The sequence below is a fragment of the Triticum dicoccoides genome, chromosome 5A, assembly GCF_002162155.2.
Source record: "Triticum dicoccoides isolate Atlit2015 ecotype Zavitan chromosome 5A, WEW_v2.0, whole genome shotgun sequence".
In the NCBI taxonomy this organism is placed as follows: Eukaryota; Viridiplantae; Streptophyta; class Magnoliopsida; order Poales; family Poaceae; genus Triticum; species Triticum dicoccoides.
In genome coordinates, this window is record NC_041388.1 from 663,070,235 (window position 1) to 663,089,245 (window position 19,011).

Genomic DNA, 19,011 nt, shown 5'->3' on the forward strand with positions numbered 1-19,011 from the left:
CCCTGATACGGCACCCCGACCCCCGACACGACACCCCGACCCCCGACACCTCTTGAAAAGGTGTTCTTTGGCCTTCCAGAGGCCGACGGGGTCATATATTTGTGAATTATTAGTTAGGTCATATATTTTTCGATTTTGTTATGAAAAACATCATATATAATTGTGTTGATCGGGTAGTTTTAAATGTGCAGTTGTTTCATCGCTGCGAGGTTTGGTGTTCGACGACCTCGCCGTGCGTTTGACGAATTACATATACAATTGTTGTGTGTCCAGTAGCTCTAGAAGTCAAGATGAGTGATCGTGCGTGGATGTATACCGGTCACACTGGTCAGAACAAATGGAGCGCTGAATGGTTCACAAAAACTAAGGGGTTTGTGCAAGCCACATTTGCAAATGGCCAGAAGAAAACCTGGTGCCCCTGTTTCCGGTGCGGCAATTGGGAAAAGAGGACAGAGGCTGAAATGGGCAAACACCTGCAAAAGAGTGGTTTTACGCCCGATTATACGGTGTGGACATTTCATGGTGAGTCTGCCCAACGTGACCGAGCTAAGGTGGATCGTCGTCGCACCGACGAGCATGGTACCGGGATGGAAAACATGGTGCAAGACTATGATGATGCTCGGGATTCGGACGAGGAGATGGAGGAATCTGCAAAGGCCTTCAATGAAATGTTGGAGTCTTCAAAACGTCCGCTCCACGAGCACACTGAGCTTTGTCAGTTGGATGCCATCTCACAAGTAATGGCTCCGAAGGCTCAGTTCAACTTGGGCAGAGAATGCTATGACGGAATTATGACAATATTTGGACGCTTTCTACCCAAAGGCCATGTAATGCCTGCAAACCTGTACCAGTTGGACAAAATCCTCCGTGCACTGAAGATGCCCTATGAGAAGATACATGCCTGTGAGAAAGGATGTGCCTTATTTAGGCTTGACTATGCGGACTTGAACTATTGTCCCATTTGCAAGTCTTCCAGGTATATAGTGGTAGACAACAGTATGGGTGAGAAGACACAGACCAAAATCCCCGTTAGTGTTCTTCGGTATATGCCAATCGTACCAAGACTTCAACGTCTTTTCATGGTCGAAGAGACAGCCAGACAGATGACATGGCACAAAATAGGCAAAAGAACCGAACTAGATGCAGATGGGAATATGATGATGGTACACACATCGGATGGTGTTCCGTGGAAAAAGTTTGATGAATTACATGCTGACAAAGCGGCAGATCCGGGGCATCCTCGAGTCGGCATCAGCACGGATGGGTTCAATGTGTTTGGTATGACAACAGCCCAATACAGTTGTTGGCCCGTATTTGTCTTTCCACTCAATCTCCCCCCCGGACAGATTATGCAAAGAAAGAACATTTTCCCGACGTTGATAATTCCAGGGCCCAACTATCCGGGGAAAAATATGAATGTGTATATGCAGCCGCTTAAGGACGAATTGCAAGAAGCCTAGGATAATGGGTTCAAGACATACGGCGCCTATAGCAAACGGACTTCATAATGCGTGTCTGGTACATGTACTCGACGCATGACTTGCCGGCGTATGCGCTATTCGTTGGCTGGTGTGTGCATGGAAGGTTCCCGTGCCCCACATGCATGGGAGCTCTTGAGTTCGTTGGCTTCAGGCCTGTCGCAAGTTTTCTTGCTTCGACATGCATAGACAGTTCCTGGATCCTCGCCATAAGTTCAGGAAAGACAAGAAGAACTTCATCAGAGGTAGAGTTGTCAAAAACTCTGCACCACCTGCATTGACAGGCCAACAGACCCTGGATCAGTTAAACGCTCTCGAGCCAGATCCACAACGTCCAGGGTACTTCAAGGTGTGTAATACTAAGCACACGTGGACTAACAAAACATGCTTATGGGATCTGCCTTACTTCAAAAACCTCCTTTGCCCACACAACATCGACGTGATGCACACTGAGAAGAATATCACCGAGGCACTTTTTGGTACATTGTTCGGCATAGATGGGAAGTCAAAGGATAATACTAAGGCTAGAGTCGATCTGGAGGCGCTATGTGATAGGCCGTTACAAAACATGAAAGAACCGAAAGGAAAGCAGAACTGGACGAAGCCAAATGCATGGTTCAATCTTGGAAGGCCATCTATGAGGGAAATTATCTTGTGGGTGCAACAACAGTTGATGTTCCCCGATGGGTATGCAGCGAATCTAAAGAGGGGAGCGAATCTTGATAAACTGAAGATATTTGGTCTCAAGAGTTATGATTGGCATATATGGATATAGCGGGTAATGCTGGTGATGTTGCGTGGCTTCATCCCTGAGGATGAATGGCTAGTACTGGCAGAACTCAGCTATTTCTTCCGTGTTCTTTGTGCGAAAGAACTATCGCCTGGCGTGCTAGAAGAAATGGAAGGGTTGGCGGCAGAGTTGATCTGCAAGTTAGAGAAGATCTTTCCACCGGGCTTCTTTAATCCAATGCAGCATTTGATTTTGCATCTCCCGACCGAGGCAAGATTGGGGGGCCCGTGCAAAATCATTGGTGCTACCCAACTGAGAGGATGCAGAAGACGCTTCAAGACAAATGTAAAAATAAACGTAGAATTGAAGCATCGATGGTTGAGGCATTCATCACAGAGGAGGCGGCAAACTTCGTAACAGCACACTACGAAGCCAAAAATCGTCATTTGCATAATCCGAAGCCTCGGTAGAATGCCGACGACCCTAAAAAGGGTGGATCCAACCTCAGCCTATTCAAAGGGAATCTCGCACCATCTAGTGTTTCACATCCAGTATCTTTGGATAACGAAGAATGGCGGACCATTTCATTGTATATCTTTAACAACCTGATAGAAGTGCGGCCGTACATCGAGTAAGTTCTCGGTACATTGTTTCGCAACTTCTATTTCCTTTGAACTACTCTTATTCCTGGATATGTCATACAGTCGATACGTCGCCATATTCTCGTATGGAGCGGAGATCCAAAAGGATTCCGTCGAAGAGTATGAGCTTCTCGCAAAGCAAGGAGGCGGCTATCCCGGTTTCATCTCTTGGTTCAAACAAACGGTAATTTCTATTAGACAATTTCATTTCATTCGCTAATTTGTGCGTAATGCAACAATCCTTTCATATTAAACTTGTAGGCTAATTCAGAGTCTATGGACGCCGAATTGAGACAAGTCGCTAATGGTTTTGACTATAAGGTCCGTTCATTTGACAAGTACGACATCAATGGGTATCGCTTTCGTACCTATGGCAAAGAGCTATCTATGGCCGACCGAAAGTCTACAAATTGTTGTGTATCTGCTATCGGCGAAGGAGGTACCGAGTATTATGGGAGAGTTGAAGCAATTTATGAACTTCTGTTCTATGGTGAAAACCCAGCGAATGTCGTAGTCTTCAAATGTTATTGGTTTCAGCCGAAGGAGACTAGAAGGACTCATGAACATATAGGGCTAGTTGAAATCAACCAAAGCACCCATTTAGATGTTCCTGATGTCTATATTATGGCTCAACAGGCGACCCAAGTATTCTATCTACCGTGGGCCTGCCAAACTAATCCAAATCTGAAAGGTTGGGATGTCATTTATGAAGTGCCGCCACGTGCTAGACTTTCTCCCCCAAAGGAAGAGGATTATGAAACTCACATTAACCTAGACACATATGAAGGAGAATTCTTCCAAGAGACACGTCTTTCCAAAAAGCGTTTCAAGAACCGCTATACTTCACCCCAAAACATTGAAGTAGACAGCGACAATGAATCCGACATCACCCCAGAGGAGGAACAAGAAGAGCCGGAGCAAGAAGAGGTTACTGCTGCGGATGACCTGTCAATGCTTGACCGATTACGTCAAGGTGGCCTTGCACATGTTGATGCCAATGAACCCTATGAGCCCATCATTGATTATAGTGATGATGATGATTATGCATTTATTGATGATACTGATCGAGATTATTAGTAGTGTCAGGTATTCAATTTTTTTATGTTGTACTTGATGATGATACACTTAAGTGATATACATATTATTATTCATGTCGGTACTTTTTTTTATGTTGTACTAATTTCGTTTATTCTTTGTCATGGCAGGTGTTGAAAGATGGTGGGCACTGGTCAGGAGCGCGCCGAGGCCCCTTCTTCGTCGGCGCGTGGTGCGAGGTCTTCCATTCCATACGCACCTCTCCACTGAGCGTTGCTGGATAGTATGGCGACACCGCCGGGCCCTTCTTCGTCGACCGCGGTGCCCAGCAGGGGACGAGGTAAGAAGAAGAGAGGAGGTGGAGCACGTGGTCGCGGGAGAGGAGGTAGGGTGACTCTTACGGCGCCTTCCTCGCCGCCGCCCCCAGCTGTTTCACCCGAGCACGTGACTGATAGGGTGGACTCGTCTGAGGAGGAGGCTGCATGGACTCCGGTCCACGAGCCTCCGGTCCACGGGTCTTCGACCCACGAGCCTCGGGTCGACGGGCCTTCGGCCCACGAGAGTTGGGCCCACGAGACCCTGGAGGAGCACACGTCTGGATGGGGTACCTGGTCGGGTCAGCCTGAGGAGCCGAGTGGCCATGCTGATGATGGCGGGGAGCCAACTGATTTTGAGGAGGAGGGGGAGGAGGGGGGCAACGTCTACCAGCGTGGTGCTACACGGCTCCCATCCGTGCTGACGACCCGCGAGCAGAGGTGGTTGATTTTCCCTGGTGGGGAGAGGTAAGTGCATTTAATCTTTTTGTACCTTCTGCATTCACGTTTCTTCAAATAACTGATGTGTTGGCCTTGTCATGCTGCAGGGGTTGGGACCACCATGAAAGTGTCCGCCGGCCCAACTCCGTCCTTGGAGTTCTGATTCGGCAAAACTTCCCGGGGTTTGTCACGTTGCCTGGTGAGGGTCGGCTTCCAGAGGTTGGGTTGAGTTGGGAGCACTACTTGGCTGCTTCGGCCCCGCCGGGTGAGATTATCGACGGTGTCTTGTGCAAGACGAGGGCAGACGTAGTGATCAGAAAGTTCTGGGTAATTTCTCCTTTACACAATTAAAAATCTTCAACTAGCTAGTTATTAATTGTACTAATCAATATTGTCTCATTTGATTGCAGAAATTCTACAGGTGTGAGGAGGGATACGAGGAGGAGGCGGTAGATGTTATCCACAAGGAGTGCAAGCGCCTACTTTAGAACTTACGGCATGATGTTAACCTTATAGAATTTTTTTCCAAACTGGTATATGCCATTAGTCCCCTTATTGAACCGCCAGATGCTTGTTGCTTCATAAAACTCCAGTTCAGATAGTTCTGTCTCCGGTTTAACAGTGCCCATACCAATGTATCTTGATCAAATGCATTTTTGAACCGGGATCTTCTACCTTGTAGATTCCATCATGGCCAAGCAAGTGTATGAGTGCAATTGGGTTCCTTCTCGCGTCACAGAGGCTCAACTGGATGATTTAGTCCTGATTGGCGCTTTAGGCAGCAAAGATACCATCCATTGGAGGGCTCCTGGCAAAGAATGCCCTCCCACACCTCGAGAAGGAGAGGTTGTTGTTTTCGTAGATCACTTAGCCCGGGGCTTTAAGCCGCCCGGTTCTAAATTTTACCGAGATGTTTTAGCCGATTTCCAGCTCCATCCACAAGATACTGGCCCCAACTCTGTTAAAAATATGTGTCACTTCCAAGTGCTCTGTGAAGCGTCTTTCAAGAGGAGCCCACAGTGGAATTGTTCAGAGACCTTTTCCATCTAAACCGCCGTACTGAGTTTACTGACAGCTCCAATACGGAGTTGGGTGGTGTGGCGATTCAGAAAAGGAAAGAGGTCACATACCCTCACGCCAAACTGCATAGCCACCCCAAAGAATGGAATCAGACATGGTTCTACTGCAAAGACACCTCCCCTGCTGGTGAGAATCCCTTGCCTGGCTTTCGTTCGGAGCGGCTCAGCAATACACACCCTTTTCCACAAAGATTGACTGCATAGGAGAGAAGCAAATATGCTCCTCAACTGTCAAAGCTCAGAGCGTTTATGGCCAACGGTTTAACAGGGGTTGATCTCGCTCGCTGTTGGATATCATGGAGCGTACTGCCCCTTAGTCAGCGCTCCGGTTTGATGTGCGAGTATACTGGCAGTGTTGATGACCCACTGCGACATTCCAGAATCCAGCTCACCGATGAAGAAATCACAGAAGCTGTGAATAAGATGCTGAATGAACCGGAACACATCTGTGCTAAAAACGGCCTGCTTCCCTTCTGTGCCACCAACAAACCGCCAGCTGTAAGACCTTGATTTTTCCTTTTGCTGAATCTATTGTTGATATATCTGGCCATCATTTAATATCAGTGTCTATGTAATCAGGGCAATGATCCATTTTGGAGCAAGAAATTGCCGCAGGAGAAATCGGAAAAACCAGACAAACTGGAACGAGCAACCCGGCAAAAGACTAAAGCTGTAAAGAAGACTGCCCATAGGAAAAGAACTACTGCATCTTCTAATCCGGCCCCTGATGATGATGTGGATAATCCGGACCTTGAGGTAGATCTTGACTCACTTGGCTTATTTTTCATGCGTCTTATTGATGATGATATTTGTCAGGATAATGCCGAAGCCAGCCACGCTGATGCTGCAGAGGTAATTATTCTCTCTTCCGATTCAGAACCTTTGCCTTCACTAAAAATCCGCCAGGCAATCCGGAAAGTTAAATTTTCTCATCCTCTTTCTTATTTGGATCCCAAATTTATTATGAAGACCCAACAGCACGAGGCTCGTCGCACAACCCGGCACAGCGGCCAGGTAGTTACCTCCGCCGGTTTACCGAACAGTCCGGTTCGGAAACGCCATTCAGAGGTCTCTAATTTGCTTGTCAGTGCTTGTCCTAAAGCGAGCTGCTTTCGTCAACCTCTTAATCCGTCTGACTCCGATTACCAGGTTACTTCCCACTCATCTTCTGGCGAGTCATCGGCTACTCAGCTCCCACCACTCAAAACGGTGCTTGGGTAAGCTATACTTATTGTAATGTTTGCAGTACATCGCCTTAGAACATATGCTGTATTTGATTTTTTTATTCTTCTCAGGGCCAAACCTAGGCCAAGCAAGAAGGCCCGCCTGGACAAAGCGGCAAAAGAAGATGTCGTTCTTGAACCAGGCAAGACACCCAATCTTGAAGCGGCTATTCCTGAGGATATACCCAACGATCCACCGCAGCAAGACGATGATCTTATTGCTGAAGAGAGACCTACTGATGCCTCAGGTCCTGTCAATCAGCCCACAGGTTCCATCCGGATTGAAAGCTCCACCGGTCCAGCAAAGCCTACTAACAAGCCAACAGCCCCAGTGCAAACCGGCGGTACCCAGGATGATGAGGTTGTCATTACTGGCACTGGCCATACTGAGCCAAGCAATCCTGTCGCTTTATCCAAACATTCTGCCAAGGAAGAATTTGCTGCTTTTGGCAAAGGCAAGTGGAACGCTGATCTGACGACTTATGCTGCTCTGAACGCCCAAGATATCCATTCCGGCTATCTGAACCAGTTGTATACCAGTCGCGACTATGAAGCCGGTCTGGTTAATATGATGAAAGAGAAATATGACGTAACTTCCCTATGCTCCTTCCTGCTTGTGTGCTTCCATTCTGGCTGACTCTCCTAGCCCCCAAGGGCCGGTTTGTAATATTCTTTCAAACCGGGACTTACCAATATAAATCTTGATGCTTTGAAATTCACTGATGTAGCCCCCAAGGGCCAGTTCAACTTACCGTAGTTAAACCGGTACTTTAAGTAATTGAAATTGCCGCATCAGAATATATACGAGCAAATAGCCATTAGCCCCCAAGTGCCTAGTTGAATACTTGTATTGATCTTGGGACTTTGTAAGCAATTGAAAAATGAAGATCGAATATGCATTAGCCCCCAAGTGCTAAGTGCATAACTTGTTGTGTGATTGGTACTTGAATCCTTATACCGATTTGTTGAAGCATATATCTGTATGCATGCAGGCGGAGCTAAAGACGAAAGAAAACCAAGTCACCGATCTCCAAGAAAACCTGAAAACCCAACAGGCTGAAACCTCCAAAGCAAAAGAGGAATTGGCCAGCGCTTTAAGCACCATGGAACAGCTTAAGGAGAGCTTCAAGAAGAAGCGGGCGGATTGGGCCACTGAAAAGTCCGCTTTGATCAAACGAGCAGAGGATGCCGAGGCTGCAGTAAAACCAGTGGCGGATGAACTGACCAGCATAAAGCGGCACGTGCATGCCATGACTATTGCTATCTTTGGTAAGCCAGTTTGCCTTCTAAATTGGCTCTGCCTTCTGACAGAGTCGCCGGTTTATTAACCCTTTATGGTATTTCAGGGACACGCATTGGTCACTTGGGGTCAGATGTGCGGAAGAAACTAAAAGCCGCCTATACATCGGTTGAGTAATTGTATACTGGTGCCCGGCGGATCATCTGTACCGTATCGCATAACAAACCGGCGCCCACTTTGATTCAAGATACTCTGATGAAACTGTCGGTGCTTCCTGCTCGGGTTGAAGAGCTGAAGAAATCTGCTGCTCGAACCGGTGCAATCAATGCCTTAATCCGGGCAAAAGCCTGGGTGCCGGATTTTGATCCTATTGAAGCGGCTCAGGGCTATCCCAGCTTGAAGGAAGACGGGTCAGAATTTGGTGAAGCGGATCTGCGAGCAATAAACCAGGAGGTATGTCCGCTAGCTTGTCAATTGGCTGAGGAAGCAAACTTGTCTCATTATCAAGCCCAATATGACAGTCAGAACAAGCGAATAGCTGCACCAATCCATGAATCAGAAAATCTGATCCCTCCAATCCGTAAGCATACTTACGCTCCGGATATTGACCCGTCATTGCTGATCCATGATGAAGCTTTTTTTCAAGCATTAATGGGAATTGACTGGACAACTGTGGATTTCCAGCCACTGGGTAGAGAAACGGAGGCTGAAGCGGCGCAGGATGACCCACAACCATCAGGCCGGGCTGGTGACCAAGCTTGAACCGAAAGCCGGTTTTAAAACTGCCTCTCCTTTGTGAAAAACAAGTATATTATTATGGGCACCATGTTGCCTTGTAATAGGCTAGCTGATACCTTTGATGTTGATATGCCTTCGTGCATAATTTGTTCTTCCTGTGGTAATGAACTTTCTAAAGCACTTTCTGAAATGAGAAATTCGTCAAGTGCCACCGCGGTTGTACCGTCAGGCGGAATATGATGTCTGCATATATGAAATCAAAACATCCAAAACAAAATTTTAAGTATATGATCAAATTTTTGAGATACATAATACCTGCCATTGTTGAGTGTGAAGTTGGCTTGGCCAATCTTGAAGCGGAGCTTTGCAAACCCACACTATTGAGGAGATAACAGCTCCTGTATATATATGACTCTGGTTTACCATGTAACCCGTGCCGGGTTATAATAAACATCATGTTACTCCGTAAGAGGATGTTAACAACAAGGATCAAACCGGGCAAATAGTCTCCGGATTGACGTGAACTGTGTTCCGTCAATGGATTAGTTGAAAACTTTGTCGGTTTAAAAAACACAATAAAAAGCAAAAAAAAACCCTTCAAAGAAAAGTGTAAATCAAGTGCAATGACAAAACGTTGCAAAAAAAGGTTTATTTGAGATGATCAGATGGTGTTACCATGGCCGAACATGACCAAGCTCCCGTTAGGTGTAACTATGGTTCTAGTCAGCCAGGTCCCCAAATGAAACCGTGGCATTTACGCCGATCAAGTGGCATGGTCATGGTTCGGGTTCGACCAAGCCCCTAAGTGATTCTGTGGCCTTAAGCCGATCAAGAGGCATGACTGGTTCAGACATGACCAAGTCCCCAAGTGATCTGGTGGCTCTCGCCTATCAAGAGGCATGGTATTGGTTCGGACACGACCAAACCCCCAAGTGATATAACATGATGCTTTTAAAAAGCGAACTCAAGGGGTAAACCGGAGGCCGCTTTAGAGCAACTCCGTGTAACCTCACATGATGTAAAAGAACAGATACCCCGCTTTAGCTGAGGTTCTGGTTTATTATATTTAATCATAATATATACATTGTCGTAATATGTACACAAGTATAGCCAATGGCTCAGGTATAGTAAGGCCGAAGATGAGCTATGTTCCATGGCCTGTTAGTCTCCTCCTCTGATGTACGTGAGTCTTTATGCTCTCGAATATCGATCAGATAGTACGACCCGTTGTGCAGATTCTTGCTGACCACGAAAGGCCCCTCCCAAGGTGGGGATAACTTATGTATATCAGTCTAATCTTGGATGAGCCTAAGCACCAAATCTCCTTCCTGAAAGGTTCTGGTTCTGACTCGGCGACTGTGATAACGACGAAGATCCTACTGGTAAATCGCCGATCGGGCGGCTGCGATGTCACGCTCTTCATCCAACCGGTCCAAAGCAGCTTGCCGTGCTGTCTCGTTGTCCGCTTCAATATAAGCCGTTACATGAGGTGAATCATGACGGATATCACTGGGGAGAACCGCCTCCACTCCATAAAGTATGAAGAACGGTGTGTATCCTGTTGATCTGTTGGGCGTTGTATTGATGCTCCAAAACACAGATGGTAATTCTTCTACCCGACAACCGGCGTTCTCTGCAAAGGAACCATGAGCCGGGGCTTGATGCCTCTCAAGATCTCTTGATTAGCTCTTTCTGCTTGACCATTGGACTGTGGATGTGCCACTGATGAAACGTCGAGCCGGATGTGCTCCCGTTCGCAGAACTCCTTCATAGCACCTTTGGACAAATTGGTACCATTATCTGTGATGATACTATGTGGAAAGCCAAACCGGAAAATCGCTTTTTTAATGAACTGAACCGCCGTGGCCGCATCACACTTGCTAACAGGTTCTGCCTCCACCCACTTTGTAAACTTGTCAACCGCCACCAGGAGGTGGGTCTTCTTATCTTTGGACCTTTTGAAAGGCCCAACCATATCAAGCCCCCAAGTCGCAAACGGCCAAGTAATTGGAATCATTCTCAATTCTTGAGCCGGTACATGAGCACGTCTTGAAAACCTTTGGCAACCATCACATCGTCTGACCAGATCCTCTGCATCAGCATGAGCAGTTAACCAATAGAAGCCATGGTGAAACGCTTTAGCCACCAGAGACTTTGAACCGGCGTGGTGACCACAATCTCCTTCGTGGATCTCACGCAAAATTTCATGGCCTTCTTCAGGAGACACGCAGCGTTGAAAAGCTCCTGATACACTGCAATGATGCAACTCACCGTTGATGGTAGCCATGGACTTGGATCGCCGGATTATCTACCGGGCCAGAATCTCATCCTCTGGCAACTCGCCCCGGTTCTTGTACGCCAGGTAAGGAAGCGTCCAATCCAGAATAACATGAAGAGCCGCCACCAATTGAGCCTTCGGATCAGGAATAGCCAAATCCTCTTCACCAGGGATCTTGACCGACGGGTTGTGCAGCACATCCAGAAAAACATTGGGCGGGACCGGTTTGCGCTGAGAGCCCAGCCGGCTTAAAGCGTCCGCCGCTTCATTTTTCCGTCGGTCCACAGGGTCCACCTGATAGCCTTTGAAATAACCTGCAACAGTATCCACCAACCGACGATACGCTGCCATGAGTGGGTCCTTGGAGTCCCAAGTGCCAGACACTTGCTGAGCCACAAGGTCCGAGTCACCGAAGCACTTAACTCAACTTAGATTCATCTCCTTAGCCATCCGGAGATCATGGAGCAAGGCTTCGTACTCAGCTGCATTGTTAGTACAAGGGAACATTAAGCGGAGAACATAACAAAACTTATCACCTCGTGGGGAAGTTAATACGACTCCAGCCCCCGAGCCTTCCAACTGCCTGGATCCGTCAAAATGGATGGTCCAATACGTGTGATCCGGATTTTCTTCAGGTGCTTGCATTTCCGTCCAATCATTGATGAAATCAACAAGTGCTTGAGACTTAACCGCTGTCCGAGGCACATACTTCAAACCGTACAGCCCCAGCTCTATGGCCCACTTTGCAATCCGGCCAGTTGCTTCCCGGTTCTGGATGATATCTCCCAAAGGAGCAGAACTGACCACCGTAATTGGGTGCCCTTGGAAATATTGTTTAAGCTTCCGGCTTGCCATAAAAACTCCATACACCAGCTTCTGCCAATGCGGATACCTTTGCTTGGACTCGATTAGCACCTCGCTGATATAATAGACCGGTTGTTGAACAGGATGCTCCTTGCCTGCCTCCTCTCGCTCCACCACAATAGCCACGCTGACCGCCCGAGCATTAGCAGCAACATATAGCAGTAACGGCTCCTTGTCAATGGGAGCAGCGAAGGTGGATTGGCCAACTACCGCTTTAAGTCCTCAAATGCTTCATTAGCGGCGGAGCTCCAAACAAACTGATCCGTTTTTTTCAACATCTGATACAAAGGGATTGCCTTCTCACCAAGACGACTGATAAACCGGCTTAACGCGGCAATCCGGCCTACCAGGCTTTGAACATCGTTGATACACTTCGGCTTAGCCAGGGAGGTGATAGCCGTGATCTTCTCCGAATTAGCCTCAATTCCCCTGTTGGACACCAGAAAACCCAATAGCTTGCCCGCCGGTACACTAAAGACACACTTGTCCGGATTAAGCATCATCTTGTATGTTCTCAGGTTATCAAAGGTTTCCTTCAAATCATCAATCAGAGTCTCCTTCTCCCTGGACTTAACCATGATATCATCCACGTAAGCATGTACATTACGGCCAATCTGCTTGTGAAGACAATTTTGTACACACCATTGGTAAGTTGCCTGGGCACTCTTGAGCCCGAAGGGCATAGACACATAGCAGAAGGCTCCAAAGGGGGTTATAAATGCTGTCTTCTCCTGGTCCTTAACTACCATTTTGATCTGATGATAGCCAGAATACGCATCCAAAAAACATAAATGCTCACAACCCGCCGTAGCATCAATAATTTGATCAATACGGGGGAGGGCAAAAGGATCTGCTGGACAAGCCTTATTAAGATCTGTGTAATCCACACACATGCGCCAGGTGCCGTTTTTCTTGAGGACCAACACCGGATTGGCAAGCCACTCAGGGTGAAAAACTTCAACAATAAAGCCAGCTGCTAAGAGCATGGCTACCTCTTCTCCAATTGCCTTGCGTCTTTCTTCGTTAAACCGGCGGAGGAACTGTTTCACCGGTTTATATTTAGGATCCACATTAAGTGTGTGCTCAGCGAGTTGCCTCGGTACACCTGGCATGTCAGAGGGCTTCCATGCAAAAATGTCCCGATTCTCACGGATGAACTCGATGAGCGCGCTTTCTATTTCGGATCCAAGTTGGCACTGATGCTGAACTGCTTGGACGAATCGCCAGGTACGAAGTCAACAAGCTTAGTTTCTGCTGCCGATTTGAACTTCAAGGCCGGATCATGCTCCGTAGTTGGCTTCTTCAACGGAGTCATGTCCGCCGGATCAACATTGTCTTTATAGTACTTCAACTCCTCGGTGGCACAAACCGACTATGCATAAGCCGCATCTCCTTCCTCGCATTCCAACGCGATTTTGTGGCTTCCGTGAACCGTTATTGTCCCCCTGTGACCCGGCATCTTGAGCTGCAAATACACATAACAGGGTCGTGCCATAAACTTGGCGTAAGCCGGTCGCCCAAACAGGGCGTGATATGGACTCTGGATTTTCACCACTTCAAACGTCAATGTCTCCGACCTGAAATCATGGTCATCCCCAAAGGCCACTTCCAGAGCTATCTTGCCAACAGGATGTGCTGATCTGCCAGGTACTACACCGTGGAACACCGTATTAGACGGTTTAAGATTTTTATCTGTCAGTCCCATACAACGGAAGGTCTCATAGTACAAGATATTAATGCCGCTACCTCCATCCATGAGCACCTTGGTGAACTTATAACCTCCCACCTGAGGCGCCACCACCAGAGCCAACTGACCCGGATTATCGACCTGGGATGGGTGATCCTCTCTGCTCCATATGATTGGCTGTTTAGACCAACGTAGATAACGGGGTATGGCCGGTTCAACAGAGTTGACCGCCTGCCTCTGAACCTTCTGGTCTCGCTTGTACAAGCTAGTGGTGAAGACATGGTACTGCCCACTACTCAACTGCTTTGGGTTGCTCTGGTAACCTGACTATTGCTGCTGTTGGTTGTAACCACCTTGGTTGTTCTGACTATTTTGACCATTATGTCCGCCCAGATTACCATTGAATCCTGAATCGGAACTTCCTCCACCGTAACCCGGCCCGGATCCAGAGCCACCGCCAGATTCGTGATCATACCGGAAATTATTAGAATTCTTGAACTCCTGCATAATAAAGCAATCCTTTCAAAGGTGGTTTGCTGGCGCCTCCTTCGTCCCATGTCTTGGATAGGGCTGGCTTAGCAGATAGTTTAGGCGGTTTGGGTTAGGGTTGGGTGCTCCATTACGATTTTTCGGTCTACCCTTGCGTTGCTGGCCATTGTCCTGTGCGTCGGTATTAGCCACAAAGTCCATGTTACCATCCGCTTTACGCTTGCCTCCACCACCATTGCCTACCCAGTGATGCTGCTGACCTTTGGAGCTGCTGTTCTTCTTTCCCTTCCCTATCTTGTCATCATCAGATTCGGGATCCTTGGTACTATCAGAATCAGCATACTTCACCAAAGCGGCCATGAGGGTCCCCATGTCAGTGCAATGATGCTTCATCCGTCCCAACTTCAGCTTCAGGGGCCCAAACCGGCAGTTGCCTTCTAGGGTTAATACTGCGGTGTCAGCGTTGATGCGGTCTGATGAGTGCAACACTTGTGAAACCCGGCGCACCCAATGAGTTGTTGACTCTCCTTCCTCCTGGACGCATGCAGCTAAGTCCACTATCGACATAGGCTGTTTACAGGTATCCTTGAAATTGCTGATAAACCGGGCGCGTAATTGGGCCCATGAACTGATAGAATTAGCCGGCAAGCTTTTTAACTAAGTACGGGCCGTTCCTTCAAGCATCATGGTGAAGTATTTCACACACGTCGCGTCATCCACATCAAGCATCTCCATGGCCATCTCATAGCTCTCCACCCATGTCTCTGGAGGTTGATCCGCCGTGTAATTTGGTACCTTGCGCGGGCCTTTGAAATCCTTGGGCAGGCGCACGTTGCATAAAGCGGGGATAAGGCAAGGCACCCCCAAAGAACTAGAAGTAACACCAGGTTCGATCGAGACGGTTGGACGAACCGGTGTGAGCTGCCGAGCCTGATGCTGTGCGGCTAACTCGGCCTCCCTGTGCGCTCGGGCCCGGTTCACCACTTCCTGAGCGTCATCAGCACCACCCGTCGGGTTGTTGCCATGGGGTGCTCCACGTTGTTCATTACTCGACACTGCTGGTTCATCCATATGTCTGCTATAGCTCCGGCTTGGACGGGGGGTCGAGTGGATCCGGTCGCGGCTGTACGAGTACGCTTCCTGTTGGGCCAAAGCTGTCCTCAGAAGTTCCTTGACCCGTCGTGTCTCTACTGCCTACGGTTAGTCACCTTCAATTGGAATGGCCTCCAGCCGTGCAGCAGCGGCAACAAGATTGTCCATTGGGTTAGAGTAGTGACCCGGAGGTGTTAAAGCATCCTGAGGTATAACGGTGTTTTGACGAGGCGGGTCCATCCAACGAGGCTGAACCGGTGCACCTGTCCCAGGGGCTTCTGCCCGGTTTCCCTCCAGAGGATTGCCGGCTCTTGGTCCTGGAGTGTTGAAAAGGTCTCTGGCCTCGAAAACCGGAGGTAAGCGGGATCGGTGCTTCCTCCTCATGACTTCATGCGACACGCTATTGTCCAACATAAGCCTATAGGCCTGTGCGTCTAAAGCGGCCCGCTCTGCAGCCATCCTGGTGTCCTCAGCCGCCAGATCCGCCTTGGCCTGGGTGATCTGTTCCTTTACCTTTGCGATCTCCGCATTGTGAACGTCTTGATCCGGCGGATTAACTTCCGCCATAAGCACAGCCAACGCATCAAATAGTTATGATAGAACCTAAGCCGGTGGGCGCACAGGGCCTCCTGCCCCGGCAGCCGTTGCCGCTGCTGAACTGGAGGTCGTTGCCGCAGCGGTCGAAGAATGAAGCGCTGCTTGTGTGCCAGTCATGAATATTCCAACCCGGTTGGGCAGATCAGAGGGATCCGGAATACTGTCGCCATCGGAACAGCCCCCAATCTGGCCGTCTTGTAGCTGATAAAGAGATTCAGTTTCTCCGGTCGATGACTCGTCATCAGAACAAACGACGGCATCGCAGCGAGATGCCGATCCATCCTCATAACTTCCTGCATGGATGACTCCCACGAAGGCACGCTTCATGGCCGGTTTAACCCGGGCGGATCGCGCACGCTGAGCCGTCTCGACGAGGTCGGTGCAGATGTCCGGCTCAGGGCCCGGTTCACCGATCTTGCCAATGAAAACGTGAATGCTACCAAAGGGGACCCGGTACCCGTACTCAATTGAGCCGGCCTTGGGGCCCCAGCCTGCGTTATCGATGTAGAGCTTGCCGCAACGACTCTTAGTCATCCGGCCTACAGCGTAGCCCTTGAGTCCTTCAAAGCGGCCCTCCGAGAACCGGAAACCATCGTGCAATTGCCCCACGGTGGGCGCCAACTGTCGTGGTTTTGTCACGGCAGATGTCCTAGAGAAAGGACTTAGTCGTGGAGCCATCGCGACGGGTTAGCTTGAAGAGGTTAAAGCGGACACATGGACGCAAGAGAGTTTATACTAGTTCGGCCCCTTCAATGAAGGTAAAAGCCTACGTCTAGTTGTGATGGAATTGATGGGGTTTCGATGACTAGGGAGCAAACAAGCTTCGCCTATGTCTCGAGTTGTTGTCTATTGTCCTTGAACCGCCGCCGGGTCGTCCCCTTATATACACGAGTGACTCCCGTCGGCTTACAGAGTCCCAATACCGGCTCATAGATGTGTCCGGTTTGGTCTCTACTTATTCCTAACTTACAATACAAGTTAACTACTAACGCCGGTTTATGGCTACAGGCCTTGAACCGACCGTGGGCCTTGAGCCCTCTGTCTTCTTGGGCTTTAACATACTTAACTACTGACCAAGTTAACCCGGCCCAGATAGGCCGGTTTATGCCCAGTAGTAATATCCCCAACACTGTTTGAGACTACTATGCCGGGCGTGGTATCAAGAAGCCCAAGCAGGAGTGCCGCGATAAGTTCTTGAGTAAGGAGCAGTACATGAAGGTAATTCTTAAGGCCTTGTACTTACTTCCTTCATTTAGTAATTTATAGCCGTAGCGCTCAAGTTTCTATTTGCTAACTTAGGACTCTCCGAGATGGTGTGCGGATCGGATGGATTGTTGGGAGGTGTTGGTCAATGCATGGTGCTCAAAAGAATGGCGGGCCACCCACAAAGAGGCCAAGGACAAACGTGCCCAAATGGAAGGTGTGCCACACCACCAAGGCAGCTCCAACTTATTTCAGTACGGGTGGAACTGGGTATGTGGTTTGCTTCATGATTCATGCAATTCATTCATCATGCTAGCTTTAGCCCTTTAATTACTAATTTACTTTGTTTCTCTCTTTCAGGCACGCTACAATAAGGCGGATAAGGTGCTAGAGGTGTACGACCTGTATGCCATGGCCCACACTGGCCCTTAAAAGAAAGTCAAGGCATTCTCTGCGTCTGACCTCAATGATTCAAAGAAATTCACCAACATCTCCGCCCATGACAAGCTCGTGCAATATAGAGATAAGGGGAAGGCGAGGAAAGGGGAGGACTTTAACCCGAGCCAGGGTCCCATTGATACAGAGCTGCTGATGATATCTGGTGGCGGGAGGTCCCATGGCTCCATAGCCATGGGAGATGGACTTATCCGTTGTCCTAGCACTCTCCCGGAGATCAAGGCGCGCCAGTCGAGCTCCGCTCCTGAGATAAGGCCTCGTGAGCCAGTCCAACTCGCCTTCAAGGTTAGTTATACGTACTCAGCTATCTTTCTCCATTACATTGTGTGCGCTTCCATCAATGATTACAAATGGTCATGTGAGTGGTGTTGCAGGCTGCTATACAGAGTGAGAGAGATAGAACGGAGAAACTTCTGGCGGAGGCGGCGGAGAGGCAGCGAGAGTTGGAGGAGAGGACGACAAAGATATTGGAGGAGGAGAGGGCACGGAATGACATGCAGGCAAGGGCCATGTACGAGTTCCTTGTGGTAAGTTTCTTCTGCAAATTACTTGCTAGTCTTAACATTTGAGTCTCATTACTAACTAGTATGACTCTGTTGTGAAAACCAAATGTGCAGTCTGTGTGCGAGAAGTCCGGTCAGACCGCTCCGCCGATGCCAGTGATTGCTCCTGGGAGCACGGTGAGTTTAATTTGAATGGACATTACTTGCTAGTCTTAACATTTGAGTGCCATAATGCTAACGAGACATTGGAAATGATCTTTGGTGCAGCTTAACTCCAGAAACGCATCGCACGATCCTTCTCCAGCTACCGGCGCGAGCCAGCCCGCTCCTACACCTCCCTGGTCATGGTAAGTTTCTCTAGTGTTTTGCTTATCAAATGCATAAAGACCTAGACTTAGCTTTATTTCCTCCAATATGCTTACCATAATGACCTAGAGTTAGCTTCTTTTCCTCCAAAATGACTTAATAAGCTTACTGACCTCATAAACCATCCATTTTACCTAAGTTAGCTCTAAAATGATATGTACTTAGCTTACTTATGTCACAAATTGCATAATTAGCTTAGTTAGCTCATAAACGATCCATTTTACCTAAGTTAGCTCTAAAATGACTCATTTTACCTTAGTTAGCTTACAAGTGATCCAATTTATCCAAGTTAGCTCTAAAATGACCCATTTTACGTAGATTAGCTCCTAAATGATCCATTTTACCTACGTTAGCTTTAAAACGACCCATTTCACCTATGTTAGCTCCAAAATGACCCATTTCACCTAGGTTAGCTCCAAAATGACCCATTTCACCTAAGTTAGCTAAAAAACGATCCATTTCACCTTAGTTAGCTCAAAAATGTGGCATTTCACCTTATTTAGCTCATAAACGACCCATTTCAACTAAGTTAGCTCCAAAATGATCAATTTCACCTA